Source organism: Gracilinanus agilis, chromosome 2 (genome assembly GCF_016433145.1).
Source record: "Gracilinanus agilis isolate LMUSP501 chromosome 2, AgileGrace, whole genome shotgun sequence".
Taxonomy (NCBI): Eukaryota; Metazoa; Chordata; class Mammalia; order Didelphimorphia; family Didelphidae; genus Gracilinanus; species Gracilinanus agilis.
The window spans coordinates 151,766,992-151,785,416 of record NC_058131.1 but is presented as its reverse complement, the minus strand read 5'-3'; the positions used below and the strand labels follow the sequence as shown (position 1 = coordinate 151,785,416).

Below are 18,425 nucleotides of genomic sequence, written 5' to 3'. Positions count from 1 at the left end.
TATAAGCACTGTTAAATGGTTTCGTCCTATGATGTGGTGGAAAGAGCAGTGAATTTTGAATTGGAGGATCTGGATTTGAACCCTCAGTTTATCTGCTACTTATGATTGGTGTGACCGTGGACAGTTCTCCTGTTCTCTTTGTTCAGAGCTGTGAATAGAAGTAACATGACATAGTGGATAGATTGTCCTTGGAGTCAGGAAAGCCCGAATTCAAGTACTACTTACAACACATACTGATTGTATCATCCTGGGCAGGTGATTCAATCTCTGTTTCCCCAGGCAACTCTCTAAAACTATAAATTGCAGAATAGTTGTGCATCTACATTGATGGAGGAAGTATTCTCCCTGAGTATTCCCTAGACCAGTGAAATCACAGGTTCAGTCCTCACCCTACCTCCCAAAACCTTCCAATAAAATTTTTTTGGATATTTGTAAAGATAAAATATTCACAGTTTTATGCATTTTTTTTTCTGGGCCCTCTTCCTATACAGAGTATCCAAGGCTTAGTGCCATCATGACACTAAGATTTTGGGACAACCAAAGTGTGATTATGTAAAGAAATGATTTCTGCCTCTGAGCCCCAGTTCTGTCCCCAGCTAGTGACTTGGTAGTATATGTTCTCAATTTCTCCTCTATGTTTATGATACTTGGCTACTTGAGGCTTTTCTCTTCACTGATATGTTCTCTATCCAGAAAGGACAAGTTCTTTTTTTTAAACCTAGTTAGACAACATTTAGACTGTCTTTTTGTTAGAGGTTGATTGGGGGAGGTGAGAGAGGGGACTTAAAAGAAGCTTCTGATCAGAAAGTAGAGTTTCCTTTTAGATTTCCTCTCTTCTCTGGTATAGCCTAACCTCTGGGTGCTGGGTAAGCAGAGAGGTGTTATACGATTGAGTGGGAGGGTAGAAAAAACTGAAAACCAACCTTATTCTGAGAATATGGTTGAAAGTTGTTTTTTAGGAATTTTAGGTCTTCAAAGAACAATCTCCTTCTCTACCCTCCCTATGCCCAAATGATCCATCTTCCCAAAGACATCCTTAGTGCTTCTCATTGAGTTATCACATGTTAATGCTGATACAGTGGCAAGCACTGAGCCTTGGTAAGAAGAACTGAGTTCAAATCCAGCTGCATACACTTACTAGCTATGTGACCTTGGAGAGGTCCCTTCTGTCTGCCTCAACTGTTTCTTCAACTGTAAGATGGGGATAATAATAGCACTTACTTCCCAGAGTTGCTGTGAGAAAGAAATAATATTTTAAAAGCAATTTAACACTGTGCCTGGCCTAAAGTAGGGGCTTAATAAATGCTTGTTTCTCCTCTCCCTCCACCATTTTACTTTGTATTTCTTTTTGATTTTCCATCCCTGATTCCTTATTCTCCCATTGCTCCCTTACACTGAAAAAGGAAAAGAAAAACAAAGCATTTGAAACAAATACAGATAGTCAATAAAAACAAATGTCCATATTGCAAGGTTTAGATTTTTATGTCTCATTCTGCATCTTGAGTCCATTATTAGTCCACTGGAATCTTGAATGATCCTTGTATTGATCAGAGTTCCCAAAACTTTCAGAGCTGTTTTTTATTATTTGCATTTATTTGTGAAAATATCTTATTTCTCCCCATTGGATTGTAAACTCTTTGAGGGCAGATTTTGGGTTTATTTTTGTTTTCCTTCAGTTCAATCCAACAAGCATTAAGTACCTGCCATGTACACAGAATGATGTTAAGTACTGTAGAATGACATGAATTTAAAAAACTAATTTTGCTTTTGAGGAGCTCACATTGTATTTGGGTAATGCAACATTTTCACATGTAAGTAAGTATAATATTTAAGAAAGGAAGAAGCACTAACACCTAGAAACATTACAAAAGATTTCCTGTTAGTGATGGTACCTGAGACACTCTTTTAAGGAATGTAGCAATTCTCAGAGGAGGAAGTGATGAAGGTATTCCCAAGCACTTGGGAAACCTTGGGCAAACACATAGAAACAGGAGATGGAATTCCAGAATTAGACAATATTTCACCATCTATTTTGGTTGAAATATGAAATGTTTTGGGGGGGAGAGGTAATGTGCAATAGTTTGGAGTCAGAAAATGAAGTTTTTTCACATGGTGAAGGGTGTATATTTTATCCTTGGGATAGTAGAGAGCTAGCAGAGCATATAGCATCTAGGATTACTTCTTGCATTTAGTAGATGCCCTTTGAATGCATCTGAAAACCCAATGATTCTGCACTTTTATGTCTACATTACCTATGTAGTTTCTAATGGAAGATCTGTTCCAAGAAGTGCCATGAAATATGTCTGGCATAAGACTCTAGCAAAGGACAGGGCCTGGTGATGAATTTGCAATAGTCATCAGAGGGAGATGTGATTCAAAGATGGTACCAAAGTTTAGAGCCCAAACAATGGTATATGCTTTGATGAGGAGATGAGTTTTTGTGAGGAGGAAAGGGTCAAGATAGGAGGACAACTATAATTTAAAAAACCTGGGCTGTAGTCACCTTCCACTTGATTCTTGGACTCTTGGACAAAGCTGCCATGAGAACATATACAGAGAGAGACCAGGTTACCTCCAAAATAAACAGTGATTCCAATGCATTAATGTAAGCAAAGGCATTTTTGATATTATTGCCAACTTTCTTCACAAGTATGATAGAACTACAGACACATTGTCATTCATTCCCAGTGCCTTGAATAAATAAAGCTCTTACTAAATATTTGTTGAATTCACCCTCCCACCTGAGTTAATGAATCAGGTATACCTTTACCCCACCCTACCCCCATTTTCTTTTTTTTTTAATGAAAGTTTATTTCTTATGAGTGCCTATAAAGGTGAACTAAAGATGACCAAGCATCTCAGGAGAGCATTTGTGCTTTAAACTAGTGTGCTGTTCCATTTCCTTTTTTAAAAAAATGATATACTTTTAACATCCATTTAAAAAAGATGTTTAGTTTTGGATCCTCTCCCTCCCACCTACTCTTCCCCAATCCCTTGAGAAAGCAAGCAATATGATGTCACATGAAGTCAATCAAAACGTGATTCCTTATTAGCCATGTTGCAACAACAACAACAAAAAAAATAGAATAAAAAGCAAGAAGCATGAGGAAAGTGAAAAAAGTATTCTTTAGTCTGCACTGAGACATCAGTTTTCTCTCTGGAGTGCAAATAGTATTTATCATCATAGAATCCATGGTGAATGAATTGGAATTGTTTTGGATCATTGTCTTGATTGGTGCATCTAAGTCTTTCACAGTTGATTGTTGTTACAATATTGCTGTTACTGTGTACAATGTTCTCCTGGTCCTGTTTACCTAACTTTGCATTATTTCATATATCTTCCCAGGTTTTTCTGAAACTATCCTCCTTGTCATATCTTATAGCACAATAATATTCCATCACAATCATTTACCACTGTCATTCCCCAATTGATGGGCATTCCCCTCACTTTCCAAATCTTTGTTAACACAAAGAGAGCCACTATAAATATTTTTGTACAAATAGGCCCTTTCCCTTTTCTTTGATCTCTTTGGAGTACAGACTTAGTAGTGGTGTTGTGGGGTCAAAAGGTATGCACAGTTTGATAGCACTTTGGGCGCAGTTCCAAATCATTCTCCAGAATAATTGGGCCAATTCACAATTCCACCAACAGTGTATTAGTGTACTATTTCCCCACATTCCCTATAGCATTTTCCTTTTCCTTTTCTTTCAAGTTAGCCAGTCTGATAGGTGTGAAATAGAACTCAGGATTGTTTTGATTTGTATTTCTCTAATCAATAGTTGTTTGGAGTATTTGTATTTCTCTAATCAATAGTTGTTTGGAGTATTTGACTTTTGATAACTTTGATTTCTAATACTTAAAACTGTTCATATCCATTGAGCATTTATAAATTGGAGAATGGCTCTTTTTTTTTTTTTTTTTTACAAATTTGGCTCAGTTCCCTATAAGTTTGAGAAATGAGACTTTTATTAGAGGACCTTGCTATAAATTTTTTTTACCCATTTTCTTGTTCCCATCTCCACTTTCTAATATTGGTTGAATTGATTTTGTGCAAAAACATGTAGTTTCATATAATAAAATTTCCATTTTACTTCATGTAATCCTTTATTTTCAGTCATAAACTCTTCCATTTTCTGTAGATCTAACAGGTAAATTTTTCCATGTTCTCTTGAAATATTTATGATATCTCCCTTTATGTTTAAATAATTTACCTTTTTTGACTTTATTTTGGCATATGGTGTGAAATGTTGATCTATGCCTAATTTATGCCTTATTGCTTTATAGTTTCGCAGTAATTTTTGTCAAATAGTGAGGTTTTGCCCCTTTAGCTTGAACCTTTGAGTTTATCAAATACCAGGTCATTTATTGCTAATATATCAAACACCAGGTCATTTATTGCTAATCTATTTTACTCATCCACCACTCTATTTCTTAGCCAGAACCAAATTGTTTTTATGATTGCTGCTTTGTAATATAGTTTGAAATCTGGTACTACTAGGCTGCCTTCCTTCACATTTTTTAACTGATTATCTTGATATTCTTGTTCTTTTGATCTTCCATATGAATTTTGTTATTGTCGTTTCTAGTTCCAAAAAATAATTTTTTGGTAGTTTGATTGGTATGGCTCTGAATAAGTAAGTCAACAGGTAGAATTGTCACTTTTATTGTATTGGTTTAGCCTCATGAGCAATTAATATTTCACATGTTAATTAGATTTGTCATTATCTGTGTGAAAAGTATTTTGTAATTGTGTTCATATACTTCCTGCCTTTGTCTTAGCAGTTAAACTTCAGAGTATTTTATAATATCTGTAGTTATTTTAAATGGAATTTCTCTATCTCATCCTGCTGAGTTGTGTTGGTAATCTATAGAAAGGCTGATGTGAATATGCTTTATATCCTGCAACTTTGTTAAAGTTGTTAATTATTTCAATTAACTTTTTTTGTTGATTCTCTAGGATTCTCTAAATGTAACAAAGCAAAATAAATATAAGCAAAGAGTAATAATTTTGTTTCTTCACTGACTATTTTTATTCCTTCAATTTCTTTTTTCTTATCTTACTAATACTGCCAGCATTCTTAATATACTATTGAATAATAATAGTGATGATGTACAGTCTTATTTCATAACTAATCTTATTGGGGAGGCTTCTAACTTATTCCCATTACAGATAATGCTTGTTCTTGGTTTTAAAGAGCTATGTCTTACCATTTTAAGAAAGGTTCCATTTATTCCTGTTTCTAGTATTTTTAATAGGAATGAATGCTTTTTTTCAAAAAACTTGTTTCGTTTCTACTATATAATTATGATTTTTTTTGTTTTTGTTTTTTGATATGGTCAATTTTGCTTGTAATTTTTTCTAATGTTGAACCAATCCTGAATTAGTGGTATAAATCCCATTTGGTCATAGTGTATGATCTTTGTGATATATTACTGTAATCTCCTTGCTAGCATTTATTTAAATTTTTTGTTTCAATACTCATTAGTGTTAAGATTAAAATTCTCTGGAGATTGTATCTTAATTTATAATTATTTATTAAATAATTTTAAAAGCGAGTCAGAGAAAAAAATGGCCTCTAGCTATGTGTGACTGGTAATTCCCTTACCAAGTTTCCTCTGAGACCAAAAGCCATGGCCACATACACCTTTTTGCTTAATTCCCAGACCAAAAAAACCTCCTCTTCCTTTCTTGACTCAATTTTTTGCTCTTAGCAATGTCCCTTTCCAAAGCCCCTCTGATTGGAGAACTCAGGCCTCACTCTGGGCAAGAGGCAGGCCTTCTGGATGCTGAATCACAATGGACAAGAGACAAGGGACTTCTGGACACTAGATGTCACAAGATCTTTAGCATGGCCCCTAGAGTATGCATGTCTACTCCTCTCATCCCCCACTATTATCTTTCCCCTGACCACTATCTTGGTTTGATCAGAGAGTGGGTCACATGGTGGGCCACATTACATCTTAATCCAGTCAATAAGTGGCTTCAAACTTAACCTAAGAACTCACCTTTTTTTTAAAATCCAAGATTAATCTTAGGATGCCAAAGAAAAAGGTACAAGTTAGTGTAAAATTTTCATATTAGGAAATTGATTTATAGTTTTCTTTCTCTGTTTTGGCTCTCCCTGGTTTAATTATCAAAAATTGTATTTGTTTCATAAAAGAAATTTGGTAGGACTCCTTTACAATTTTTTTCAAGGAGTTTGGATAGTATTGAAATTATTTTTTCCTTAAATGTTTAGTATAATTCACTTGTAAATTCATTTGATCCTAGAGTTTTTTTTGGTCTTGTTTTGTTTTTTAGGGAGTTCATTTACAGCAGTTAAATTTCTTTTCTAAGATAGCACGATTTAAGAATTATATTTCCTCTTGTTAATCTGGGCAGTTTATATTTTTGTAAATATTCATCTAGTTAATTTAGAATGTCAGTTTAAGTAGCATATAACTGAGCAAAACGGCTCCTAAAAACTGCCTTAATTTCATTCCTTACTATATTCAATCTTTTCATTTTTGATACAAATAATTTGTTTTCTTTTCTAAAATCAAATTAACCAGTAATTTTTCTATTTTATTATTTTTTTCATATACCAGCTCCAAGTTTTATTTATTAGTTCAATTTTTTGTTTTTACCTTTCAATTTTACTAATCTCTTTTTTGATTTTCAGGATTCCCATTCTGATTTGTTTAATCAAGACAAATTTTTTTTCTAGTTTCATACTCAATATATTAATCTTCTCTTTTTCTCTTTTATTGATGTATGTGTTAAGAGATATAAATTTTCTTCTAAGTACTGCTTTGGCAATATGCCACACATTTTGGTGCATTGTCCCATTGTTGTCATTACCTTTAATTAAATTATTGGTTATTTCTACGACTTGTTTCTTAATTTACTCATTTTATTAGAGTTAGATTATTTGATTTCCCATTAATTAAAAAAAATTTAAACCCTTACCATCCATCTTAGAATCAATACTCTGTATTGGTTCCAAGTCAAAAGAGTGGTAAGGGTTAGGCAAAGGGGATTAAGTGACTTGCCCGGGGTCACACAGCTAGGAAGTGTCTGAGGTCAAATTTGAACTCAGGATCACCAGTCTCTAAGCCTGACTCTATCCACTGAGCCATCTCTCCATCTCTTCCAATTGATTTTTAATCTATGCTTTCACAGCCCTTTATTTTTAATTCTATTAGAGTCTGAAAAGGGGACACTTAATAGTTCTGCTTTTCTGATATTGTAAGGTGACCCTAATACATGGCCATTTTTCATGAAGGTGCCCTGTACTACTGAGAAAAATGTGTATACTTTTCTATTCCCATTATCCAGAGGTCCATTATATCTAACTTATCTAAATTTTATTTATCTCCTTAATATATTTCTTTTTGTTTATATAAGATTTACCTAGCTCTGAGAGGAGAAAGTTGAAGTCCTCCAAAAGTATATTTTTACTGTTTATTTCCTCCTATCAGTCATTTAACTTTTTTCTTAAGAATGATGTTGTGCCATTTGGTGCATATATATTTAGTAATGATAACACTTCATTGGCTAGGTACCTTTTAGCAAGATTTAGTTCCTCTGCTTATCTCTTTTAATTTTTTTTTTTTTTTTACTTTTGCTTTTGCTTATGGGATCAGATGTCCCTTAACCAGTGTTAAAACAGAATGCTTTGGCCTGAATTTGCCACTAACAGTCTAGGTGTGGCCATGGATAAGTCACATCACATATCTGGCCTCATTTTCCTTATCTCTTTAAGACAGGGTGATTGTGCAGATCAAATGAGATACTCTCTATAAAATTCTTTGTAAATTAAAAAATACTATAAAAACACAAATCATTTGTATCAATTATTCTATGTGTATTTAAGGATCAAAGATTTAGAAGCCAAAGAGACCTTAGAAGAGCCCAACTCCCCCATTTTACAGATGAACAATTTGAGGTCTGGAGAGAAATAGTGCTTTGACCCAAGGTCACATAGGGAGATGTTTAGACCCCAGCCTTTGGCGTCCCAATCCAACACTCATTCTACTATATCACCCTGCCTCTCTGTTGTTTTCATTTTACCAAAAAAGGAAGTGAGCTTTTTGTTCTCATGGGGTTGTTGGTTGTGGGAAGATACATGCTTGACCTGGTGAGATGATACAACTTTAAGGTCTAGCCATCCAATCCCTGATCTAGGCAAATCCAAAAAGGGAGCTGTAGGAAGTTGAGAAGGTAGTAGTTGTAGAAACATTCCATGCTAAAGAATCTACCTTTAGCAGCTTTGCTTTTTGGAGAACTTATAGATGCTTTGTTGTAGTTCATCATGTTTTTATTGATTTTTGTGAAGTCATTTTCGTAGAATAGATTTTTTTTCTCCTCTATTTACATTTTCCACTCTTTGGTTTGAGGGTTTTTCTGTGTGGAATCCATACCGTGGGATGGTATCCCCAGAATTGCCCTTTGCAGATAAAGCTCTCAGGGCCTCCACCACCCACACAGTGGGGAAAGATTTCCTGGTGTGTGGGTGTTATTCTCTCTCTTTTTTTTCCACAAGGTTTAAAAATATGTTCTTATTGCAAAACTTAGTTTAAAAACTACTTTCAGAAGCAGAAATCCTTAAGGTAAGTGCTTTGGGGCAAAAAACACGCAAAACAGAATTATTTAATGAACTGAGAGTTAGGCATCTCACCCTTCAGGTTCACTTCTGATGTGATATTAGAGAGATTCTGTTAAACAATGGCCTTGGAATATTATAAAATACTGAGAGAATACTTATAAAACTAAATAAGATGGGTATCTCTTAGCCCCCCAATCTAAGAATGGCCTTTTCCATCAAGTGAATGGAGGTGACAAATTTTAGCTTGGTTTAGTCAAAACTGAATTGACATCTATGAGATTCCACCTCTTACCAATGCCTAAGTGCATGTTTTCTCAGCATCTGATTTCTATCAGTCTTTCTTAGAACCTAAGACAAGCTGATTAACTAACCCTTTTAGCCTTGAACCCTAAATCTCATGGGATTCCAATGTAAATAAAATTTCAAGGAGAATATTGAGGCAGGGATTCTCTCTCTCTCCCTCCCTCCATCACTCCCTCTCTTTCTTTCTCTCTCTCCCTCCCTCCATCCCTCACTCTCTTTTTTTCTCTCTCTCCCTCCCCCCCCTCTCCCTTTTTCCTCTCTCTCTTCCCCTCCCTCCCCGCCTCACTCTGTCCTCCTCCCCCTTGTGGGAAAGGGAAACTTTGGAGCAGGACAGAAGTCTGGGGAACATAGAGGCAGAGAACTAGAGGAAGAATGCTATAATAGAAGACATTCTGGATCTAGAATCTTGAGAAACTCAAATTCAAATTATCCTTTTGACATTAGTTGTGTGACCATGACCAAGTCATTAAATTCCTTTGAGCATATATGTGTGTGTGTGTGTGTGTGTGTGTGTGTGTGTGTGCGTGTGTGTGTGTGTGTGTATCCATCTGCAATATGAGGATAATAATATCTATTTATTACAACATTGTTGTGAGGTCATCTGAGATAATCTAGAAGAAGAGTTTTGTGAAATTTAAAGCAATACAATAATGTAAATTGTTTAAAAATACTTTATGCTCTTTTTGAAGATTGTTCTATGCTATTCTTTTGGCCAGTCTTGGGTATTGGTTGGGAAGAGACTATATACCCTTTTCGAAAATTTGGTAAGGTCCTTCTTTCATGACTCGGCACCCAATTTGGTAGTATCTTTTTTTTGGTTCTCCTGTACCTCTGTGCTCCCAACTTCTTTTAATCTCCCCTCATTCACACTTAACATGCTGTCCTTAATGATTCATATGTCTCAGGGCTATGGGGAGAGACCATTGCAGGAGGGAGCTAAATGGGAACAGAACTTGATCTGTCTCTTGAAGGTTGCAAGTGTGCAGTTTGGCCATCATCTCTGACTGTGGACATTGCTTGCGTGCCCACCTCTGAAAACAGAGACTCAATGAATTAAGCAGTTTAAGATCAGTCATTCTGAGAACTAGTCTTGAATATGCTCATGCTTTTGTCTTGAATGAACCCAGATGGCATAGCAAAAAGTGATGGGGTCATGGACTTCAGTGCCCTGATTTAGATTATAAGCTAAGTTTGAAGTTCATTGGCAAAGCAGAACATTTATTGAATGGATATGTGGCTGCTGGGAAAGGAGCTGTCTCTTTAAAATATAAAGGAAGTAGAAGACAAGAAACACAGCATTAGAGCATATAGGATTTTGATTTTGAATGTGATTGGCAAATATCTAGCGACTTTTATTTTGTGTTGGTTTGATCTCTTGGAAGGCAGCTGGAGTACACCGCTTCAGTGCTCCAAGTTCTGTGAAAATAAACAAAGATGCCTTTCTGTGTCCCCCTTGGCCCCCCCTCCATCCCCACCCCCTACCCTAAGAAAGGGAATAGCTGTCGCTGGCTTTTTTCTCTTCTCTTCCCTTTTCCAGATGTCACAGGGAGGCAAAGAAGCAGCCTTAAGTACAGGGTATCCAAGAAATTATTCAAGCTTGACTGTATCAATCACCTTGAAATCACTCTGAAATTCCCTTCTTTGACCATGTTCTCCTGCCCTTTTACTACTCCCACTCCTCCACTTCTTTTATAAGGGTTCTTTGCCCTCAATGTGATTTTTTTTGGTAAAGATATTTTATTTTACCAATTATAGGTAATAATAATTTTCCATATAAGTTTTCTGAAGTTATAAGATCCAAATTTTCTCCCTCCTTTCCTTCCCCACCCCCTTCCCAGAGATGATAAGCAATTTGATTTGGGTTATTACATGATTGACCATGCAAAACCTATTTCCATATTGTTCATTGTTGTAAGAGAATACTCATATAAAATAAAAATCCTCAAATACAAACCCAAATAAGCTAAGTGAAAAATAGTATGTTTTGATCTGCATTTTGACTCTAACAGTTCCTTCTCTGGGGATGGATAGCATTCATCCTTCAGAATTGTTCTGGATCATTGTATTGCTAAGAATAGCTAAGTTGATCATTCCACATTATTGCTGTTACTGTGTGCAGTGTTCTCTTGATTCTGCTTATTTCACTCTGCATCAGTTCATGAAGGTCTTTCCAACTCTTTCTGAAATCATTTGCTCATCATTTCTTACAGCACAATAGTATTCCTTCACCATCATATACCGCGGTTTATTCAGCCATTTCCAAATTAATGGACATCCCCTCAATTTGCAATTCTTTGCCACCACAAGAAGGGTTGCTATAAATATTTTTGTACAAGTTGATCCGTTCCCCTTTTTAAAAATCTCTTTAGGAAACAGACCTAGTAGCGGTATTACTGGATCAAAGGGTAAGGGTATGTACTATTTTTATAACCCTTTGGGCATAGTTCCAAATTGCCCTCCAGAAGGGTTGGATCATTTTAAATGTGACTTTTAGTCCCTAAGTTTCTTCCTATTCTCCAGATATTCCTGTTCTGATCTCACTTGCCTCTCTACATAGTCATCTTGTGAGTTCATAAATTTTAAACCAAAAGGAATCTTAGAGTTCATCTTCAACCTCTTCAGTTTAGAGATTAGGAAACTGAGATGTGCAGAGGTTAAGTAATATACTCAAAGGCACACACAAAGAACAGGTGGCAGAGCTGGGATTGTCTTAATGGTATGGCATTTCAATGATTCCCTTTTTCTTGTTCTTGAATCTTCAGGTCTTTTAATTTAGCCAGTCAGACAATAAACTTGATTAAGTGCCTGCAATATAGCAAACATGGGCTAAGTGCTAGGGAGACACAGAAAGGAAAAAAATAATATCTGTTCTCAAGAAGCTCATAGTCTAATGGGGGAGACAATATGAAAATTACTGGATGGAAACAAGGTATACATATGTGTGTATGTATATTGTGTATGTGTTGTGTGTATGAATACACATATTGTATATGTGTGTGTGTGTATGAATACACATACATATATATGCAGAAATAGAGGGTTTTATTTTATATTTGATCCTGGAGCACCTGGAGTTTTCTTGAGTGGGTAGGGTGACACAATCAGATCTCTTCTTTAGAAAGAACACTGATGGCTCATTGGAGGATGCAGGGAATTAGGAAAAATGGGAGGCACAGAGACCATCAGTTGTAAAAGCCCAGTCATAAGGTGATGAGGGGCCTGCAACAGGGTGGTGGCAGTGTCAGAGGAGAGATGTTATAAAGGTAAAATGACTGGCATTGGCCATAGATTGGCTATGGGGGTGGAGGAGGGGGTAGAGAATAGGAAATCAAAGATGACACCTAAGTTGGAAGACTGGGAGGATGGGAGTACCCTAACAGTAATAGGGAAGTTAGGGAAAGGGGAGGGTTTGGGGGGAAAGAGAATGTTTCAGTTTTGGACGTGGGTTTAAGATATCTATAAGTCATCTAGTTTGAGATGTCCAATAGGCAGTTGGAATTGTGAGACTGGACCATGTTAGCAGAAAGGCTAGCACTGGATAAGTAAATATGAAAATTATCAGTACAGAGATGGCCATTGAATCCTTAGGAGCTGATTAGATCACCAAGAGTATATAGGGAAAAGAGAAGCAGAATCTGCTAATTTCTACTCCTCCTGCAACCCCACATCTAAAAAGCTAGAACACTACCACAGGGAAGCTACCAAACAGTACTTATCGAGTATTATAAATTCATACTTTGTTTCTTCAACCAGGCCAATTTTGCTCCAAAGAAGTATTTTTTTAAACCTTACCTTCTGTCTTAGAATCAATATTATGTGTTGGTTTCAAGGCAGAAGAGTGGTCAGGGCTAGGCGATTGGGGTTAAGTGACTTGCCCAGGGTCACATAGCTAGGAAATGTCTGAGGTCATATTTGAACCCAGGACCTCCCATCTCCCAGGTGTGATTCTCACTCCACTGAACCACACAGCTGTCCCCAGCCCAATTAATTCTCAAAAAGGGCATCATATTAATAGAATGCCTAGAACAATATGATGTTAGAACCCCAGGGGACATTAAAAATTGTTTCATTCAATTCCTTCATTTTTATTTGTGAGGAAAATGAGGTATAGAGAGTTTAAGTGGTTTGACCAAAGTCATTTAGTTGGTAAGTGGCAAAGCCATGATTAGAACCCATTTCCTAATTCTCCATCCAAATCAATTAACTTTCAGAGATTTTTGGTTCCTGTACAATCTTTTCCATATGGGCAAGGCTAGTACTAAGTAAAATGATGAAACAGATCAAGTTTGTCTTCAAGCCTTTCATGCTTTCCTTGGAGTTCTTTCTTTTTCCTCATTTTGTACCCTATACCACCATGTTGTCTTTTGGCTGGCCTTCATTAGGGCTCCTCACCCTTCAGTCTGGGCTCTTCAGTGAGAGACTTGACTCTACAATGCTCTCTCCATGTTCTCCACTATAAAACAGACTTGCTGGGCTGGTCTCAGTTATCAGAAGGTATCTGACACTCAGTGGTAACGCTAATGCTGTTCTACTGTGATGAGGGGGCATATTTGCAATCTCCTACAAGACAATGCTTTAATTAAAAGGAATGAATCTTTAATGAAAGAATTTCACTCATTAAATGCATTTAATGAAGAATATATTTCTTTGAGAGGAAATGAAACCTTTCTAACATTTGTCAAGTCACCCATATAGATGGATACTAATCTGTCTTTCCATAAATTTGGGCCAGCATATGTGACCTTTCTCTTCCCCAACAATCTATATTATCACTCTTGGAAATCTGTAAGTCATGAATCTAATCTCATCTGGCCAGCTGGACATGAAAAGGTTATGGACAGGACCTTGGGGGACTGAGGCAGGTAGGGTTTGATGAGACAGAGTTGGAAGCCAACAAGCTCGAGTGGTGATAGGATCCAAGCCAGAGTTCAAACCTGGGGAACTGGAGCCAAGGGAAATAGCAGACAGGAAGCCAAGGTACAGGCTGGGCTGAGATACATCAAAATCAAAGACAAAAGCAGGAGCTAGAAAGAAAGCAAAAGAGACTGAGCACGAGGGTCAGGAGCCAGGCAAAGCCAACTTAGTCCTAGAACTCAGCCCATTCTAATGAGGGGGTCCTACCTGGTGCTCTTCTGAGTACACTTTTGCAGCCCTGGTTGTGCTCCCTTAAGGACCCAGACTGTAAGAAGTTAGAAAAATGAAGAAACTCACTTAAATGTTTAAAGCTACTAAATGCACATTGATGGGTGAATTCCCAAATGGACTAGTGATTCCTGAAGTACTGTTGAGTTCTGTTTGCAAACTTAAATAGCAAAGCATAGCTCCATTCACCAATCCACCATCCTAGTTCAGGTCCTCATCACCTCTGGCCTACAATATTCCTATAGTCTTTTCATTGATCTCCCTCTCTCTTGACTCCCCTCCAACCCCAACCCTCCCTCCCAGTCTATTCTTCAAACAGTTTCCAAAGGGGAATGCTAAAGCATATATATGACTCTTCCAATTCCTTGTTCAAGCTTCAGTGGCTCCCTGTTGCTTTAAGGATAAAATGCAAACTCTTTATTTGAAAAAAATTTTATTAATGTCCTTTTGCCACTTACATATCCTCTTATATCCCTTTCCCACCCTCTCCCAAAGAATCTTTGTTTAAAATGAAAAGTAGAAAAAAGAAAAACAGTTAACCAATATATCTAAAAAATCTGACAACATATACATATGTGTGTACATATGCATACCTGTCTATATGTAGTGTTCCACACCCATAGTCTCCCATCTTGGCAAAGAGGGGAGGGCTGCCCTTTCCTATGTCTACACTAAGACCAAACTTGGTCATTATAATTACATGATATTTAGTTTAGACTGTATAGTAATAATCCACTAGCCAAATGAAGCAAAACTTGTTTGCTCATTTCCCAACCAATTGTATTTCCAGTGCTGTTATAAATATTTTCTTGGATATAAAGTCTCTTTTTTCATTGATTTCCTAGAAGTATATTCCTAATAGTAGAATCCCAAGGTCAAAGAGTATAGCTATATTAGTCACTTTCTTTGAATAATTCTAACTGACTTTCATAATAATTGGACCAATCATAGTCTGTCAAGCAGTACTGTGAACCTATTTTTTCACAATACTTCCAGTCTTGACTCTTCCCATCTTTTGCAATTTTTGCCAATTGTCTAGGTTTGAAATGAAACCTCAGCTTTTTGAAAATTGCATTTCTCTATTCATTAATAATTTTGAGCAGTTTTTCATAAGGTTGTACTTAATGTACAATCCTTCTCTTGGGAATTGTTTGTTCTTATCTTTCCACCACTTAGCTATTGGGAAATAGCTTTTGATTTTATATATTTATCTAGTTTCCTATATGTTGTATATAGACCCCGAGCAAATATATCTCATGCAAAGACTTTTTTCCTCAACCATTTTTCTTATCCTAATTGTATTTTAATTTTGCTTATGAAAAGAATGTTCAATTTAATGAAATCAATTTGCTATATTTTATCTTTTGTATTTGTTTCTAACCCTTGTTCTATTAAGAATTTACCTTATATATGATTTGGGGTTTTGGTCTTCTAAGATTAATCTCTTACAAAAATGAATAATATGGAAACAGGTTTTGAGTGATAATATAGGTATAACCCAATGGAACTGCTTGTCAGCTCTGAGAGGGAGATAAGGAAGGGGGACAAGACAACATGAATCATGTAATCTTGGAAAACTTATGTGTAAATTTGTCACTGGAATAAAATAAAGGAAAAGAAAAAAGAATTTATACCTTAGTGGTGGCAGTGAAAATGAATTGCTTTTTCTCCTATAATTTTTTATGATCTTATCTTTAATAATTCATTTAAAGACCAGCCATTTTGGGTTTTTTGTGAGATATGGTACAAGATATTGTTCTAAACCTAATTTCTGCCAAACTTCTTTCCAGCTTTTCTAGTATTTTTTGCCATATAGAGAGTTCTTTTCTAGGTAATTCATATTTTGGGGTTTATTAAGGATTAGGTTATTGAGTTTTATTGTTTCTGACTCAGAATGGCACATTGAATAGCTGACCTTGGAGCCAGGAAGACCTGCATTCAAGTTCCAACTTGATTGCTATTTGATACTGGGCAAATTATTTCACTTCTCAGTGCTCTAAGCAATAGTCCTTAAAGTGGAGAATTTTACTTATCTTGGAGTTCTCTATAAAAATAAAATCAAGATTCAGTCTTTATCTTTCTTAGTTAGTCTTTTTTTTAACCTACTTTTCCAACTTGAACCAGAAACATATAGCTATGAAGATATCTACTTTATAATAGAGTTTGAGATTTGAAAATGCTATTCTTCCTTTATTCTTTCTTTTCATCCATTATTTCCCTGTGATATTCTAGATCTTTTGTTCCTCCAGATGAGGTTTATTATTATTTTGTCTAGATCTATAAAATGCTATGCCATTTGAAGTTTGATTGGTTAAATTAAATCTGAAAGCATATTAACTGTCAAATTAATTGCCAAACTAACTTCAAATAGTATTGTAATTTTTACGAGATTGTCATAGGGTAGCCAGGAAAACTGAATATCCCTCTAGTTATTTCAGTTGTCCTTTATTTCTTTAAGTAGTATTTTGTAATTATATCTGTACATTTTGGTGGACTGATTTCCAAATAATTTATGTATCTTGTAATTTTTATGAATATGGTTTTCTTTTCTTTTGGATTTTGTTATTGCTATATAGAAACTCAGAATTTAAAGTTATTCCCAATGTAGCTTCAGCCTACCTTTCAGATTTGTTTCAAATAACTCTTCCCTCATGCATTTTAAACCCCAGCCAAATTGAACTTATTGCTATTTTGCTTCCACATATATCCTTCCTGCCAAAGTCCTTTCTTCACTTCTACTTTTAAAAATCTCCGTCTCATTTCAAGGTTCAGATCAAGTGCCACCACTTTCACAATGCCTTTCATGATCTGCTTTCTCCTTCCCTTCACCACCACTGGCAGTGTAGCACTTTGACTAGTTTTGGGGTTATTTATTTGTATATATGTCATATCCCCTCAATAGATCATTAACTTCTGGAGGGTAGAAATGATTTCATTTTTGCCTCTTTTACTCTTTATAATTTTGTCTCTCTCTAATACCTAGCATGTTGAGATTAGGATACTCATGGAATCCCCAGGAGGAAATATCTACTGGGTATTTGGCAATATTGGACTTGATTTCAGCAGAGATGAATCTTGGAGGCATCTATATAGAGATGATAAACTGATTGGAGATGATGAGATCACTAAGAGAGAGAGCATATTGAGAGAAGAACAAGGAAAGTTATTATGCTTAATTTTAAAATTTCATTTATTTTTACTATCAGTTGAGCTCTAAATTGTCTCCCTCCTTCCCAACCTCACATTACAGAAATCCAACATTTGACATATATGTGTGTGCATGTGTGCATACATATATATTTATGTATATACGTAAAACCATACAAAACATACTACATATATCATTTCTTGCAGGTGGATAGCATCTTCATAGGTCTTTTGCAGTAGATTTGAATATTCATATTACTCAGAATAACTTAGTCACTCACAGTTTCTTTTTGAACAGTATTGCTGTTACTGTATACCAGGTTCTCTTAGTTCTACTCATTTTGCTCTTCATTATTTCATACAAGCCTTTCCCTGTTTTTATAAAAATCAATCTATTCATTATTTCTTATAGCACAATAGTATTCCATCACAATCATATTCCCCAATTTATTTAGCCGTTCCTTAATTGATAGGCATACCCTCAATTTCTACTTCATTGCCACTACAGGAAAGCTGCTAAAAATATTTTAGAATGTATAGGTTCTTTTCCTTTTCCCCCAATCACCTGGGGAAACAGACCTAATGTTGGTGTTTCTGGGCCAAACTGTATACACAATCTTATAATTCTTTGGACATAATTCCAGATTGCTCTCCAAAATGGTTGGATCAGTTCACAGTTCTACCAACAATTTATTAGTGTCTGAGTTTTTCCATATCTCTTCCAACATTCATCATTTTCCCCTTCAATCATTTTTTGCCAATCCAATGGGTATAAGGTGGTCCTTCAGAGTTGTTTTAATTTGTATTTCTCTAATCAATAATTATTTAGAGCATTTTTTCATTTGAGGGTACATAACTTTGATTTCTTCCAGAAGCTTTCACTTCAAATCCTTTGACCATTTATCAATTGGGGAATGACTCATATTCTTATAAATAAAACAAAATTCTCTATATAGTTGAGATTTGAGGCTGTTATCCAAGAAACTGTCTATAAATTCTCCTCTCCATTTTCTGCTTTCCTCCTAATCTTGACTATATTTGTTTTATGGAAAGTTATTATTTTTGAACCAACCCTGTGAGGAGGAACCTATTTGAGGTCGCTGTGTGGCATGGTAGATAAAGATCTGAGTTCAAATACTACCTCAGCCATATATTAGCTGTGTGATTCTAGGCAAATCACTGAAACCTCTCCTGGACTCAGTTTCCTCACCTGTAAAATGGAGATAACAATAGTACCTGTCTCC

General features: G+C 35.7%; 1 protein-coding gene across 1 annotated transcript in view; it reads left to right on the top strand.

Annotated features, from left to right (window-relative positions):
* The window catches only part of ACOXL (acyl-CoA oxidase like), a 511,038-nt gene that overhangs the window by 88,426 nt on the left and 404,187 nt on the right, over window positions 1-18,425 (top strand). The gene's annotated exons all lie outside the window — the stretch shown is intronic.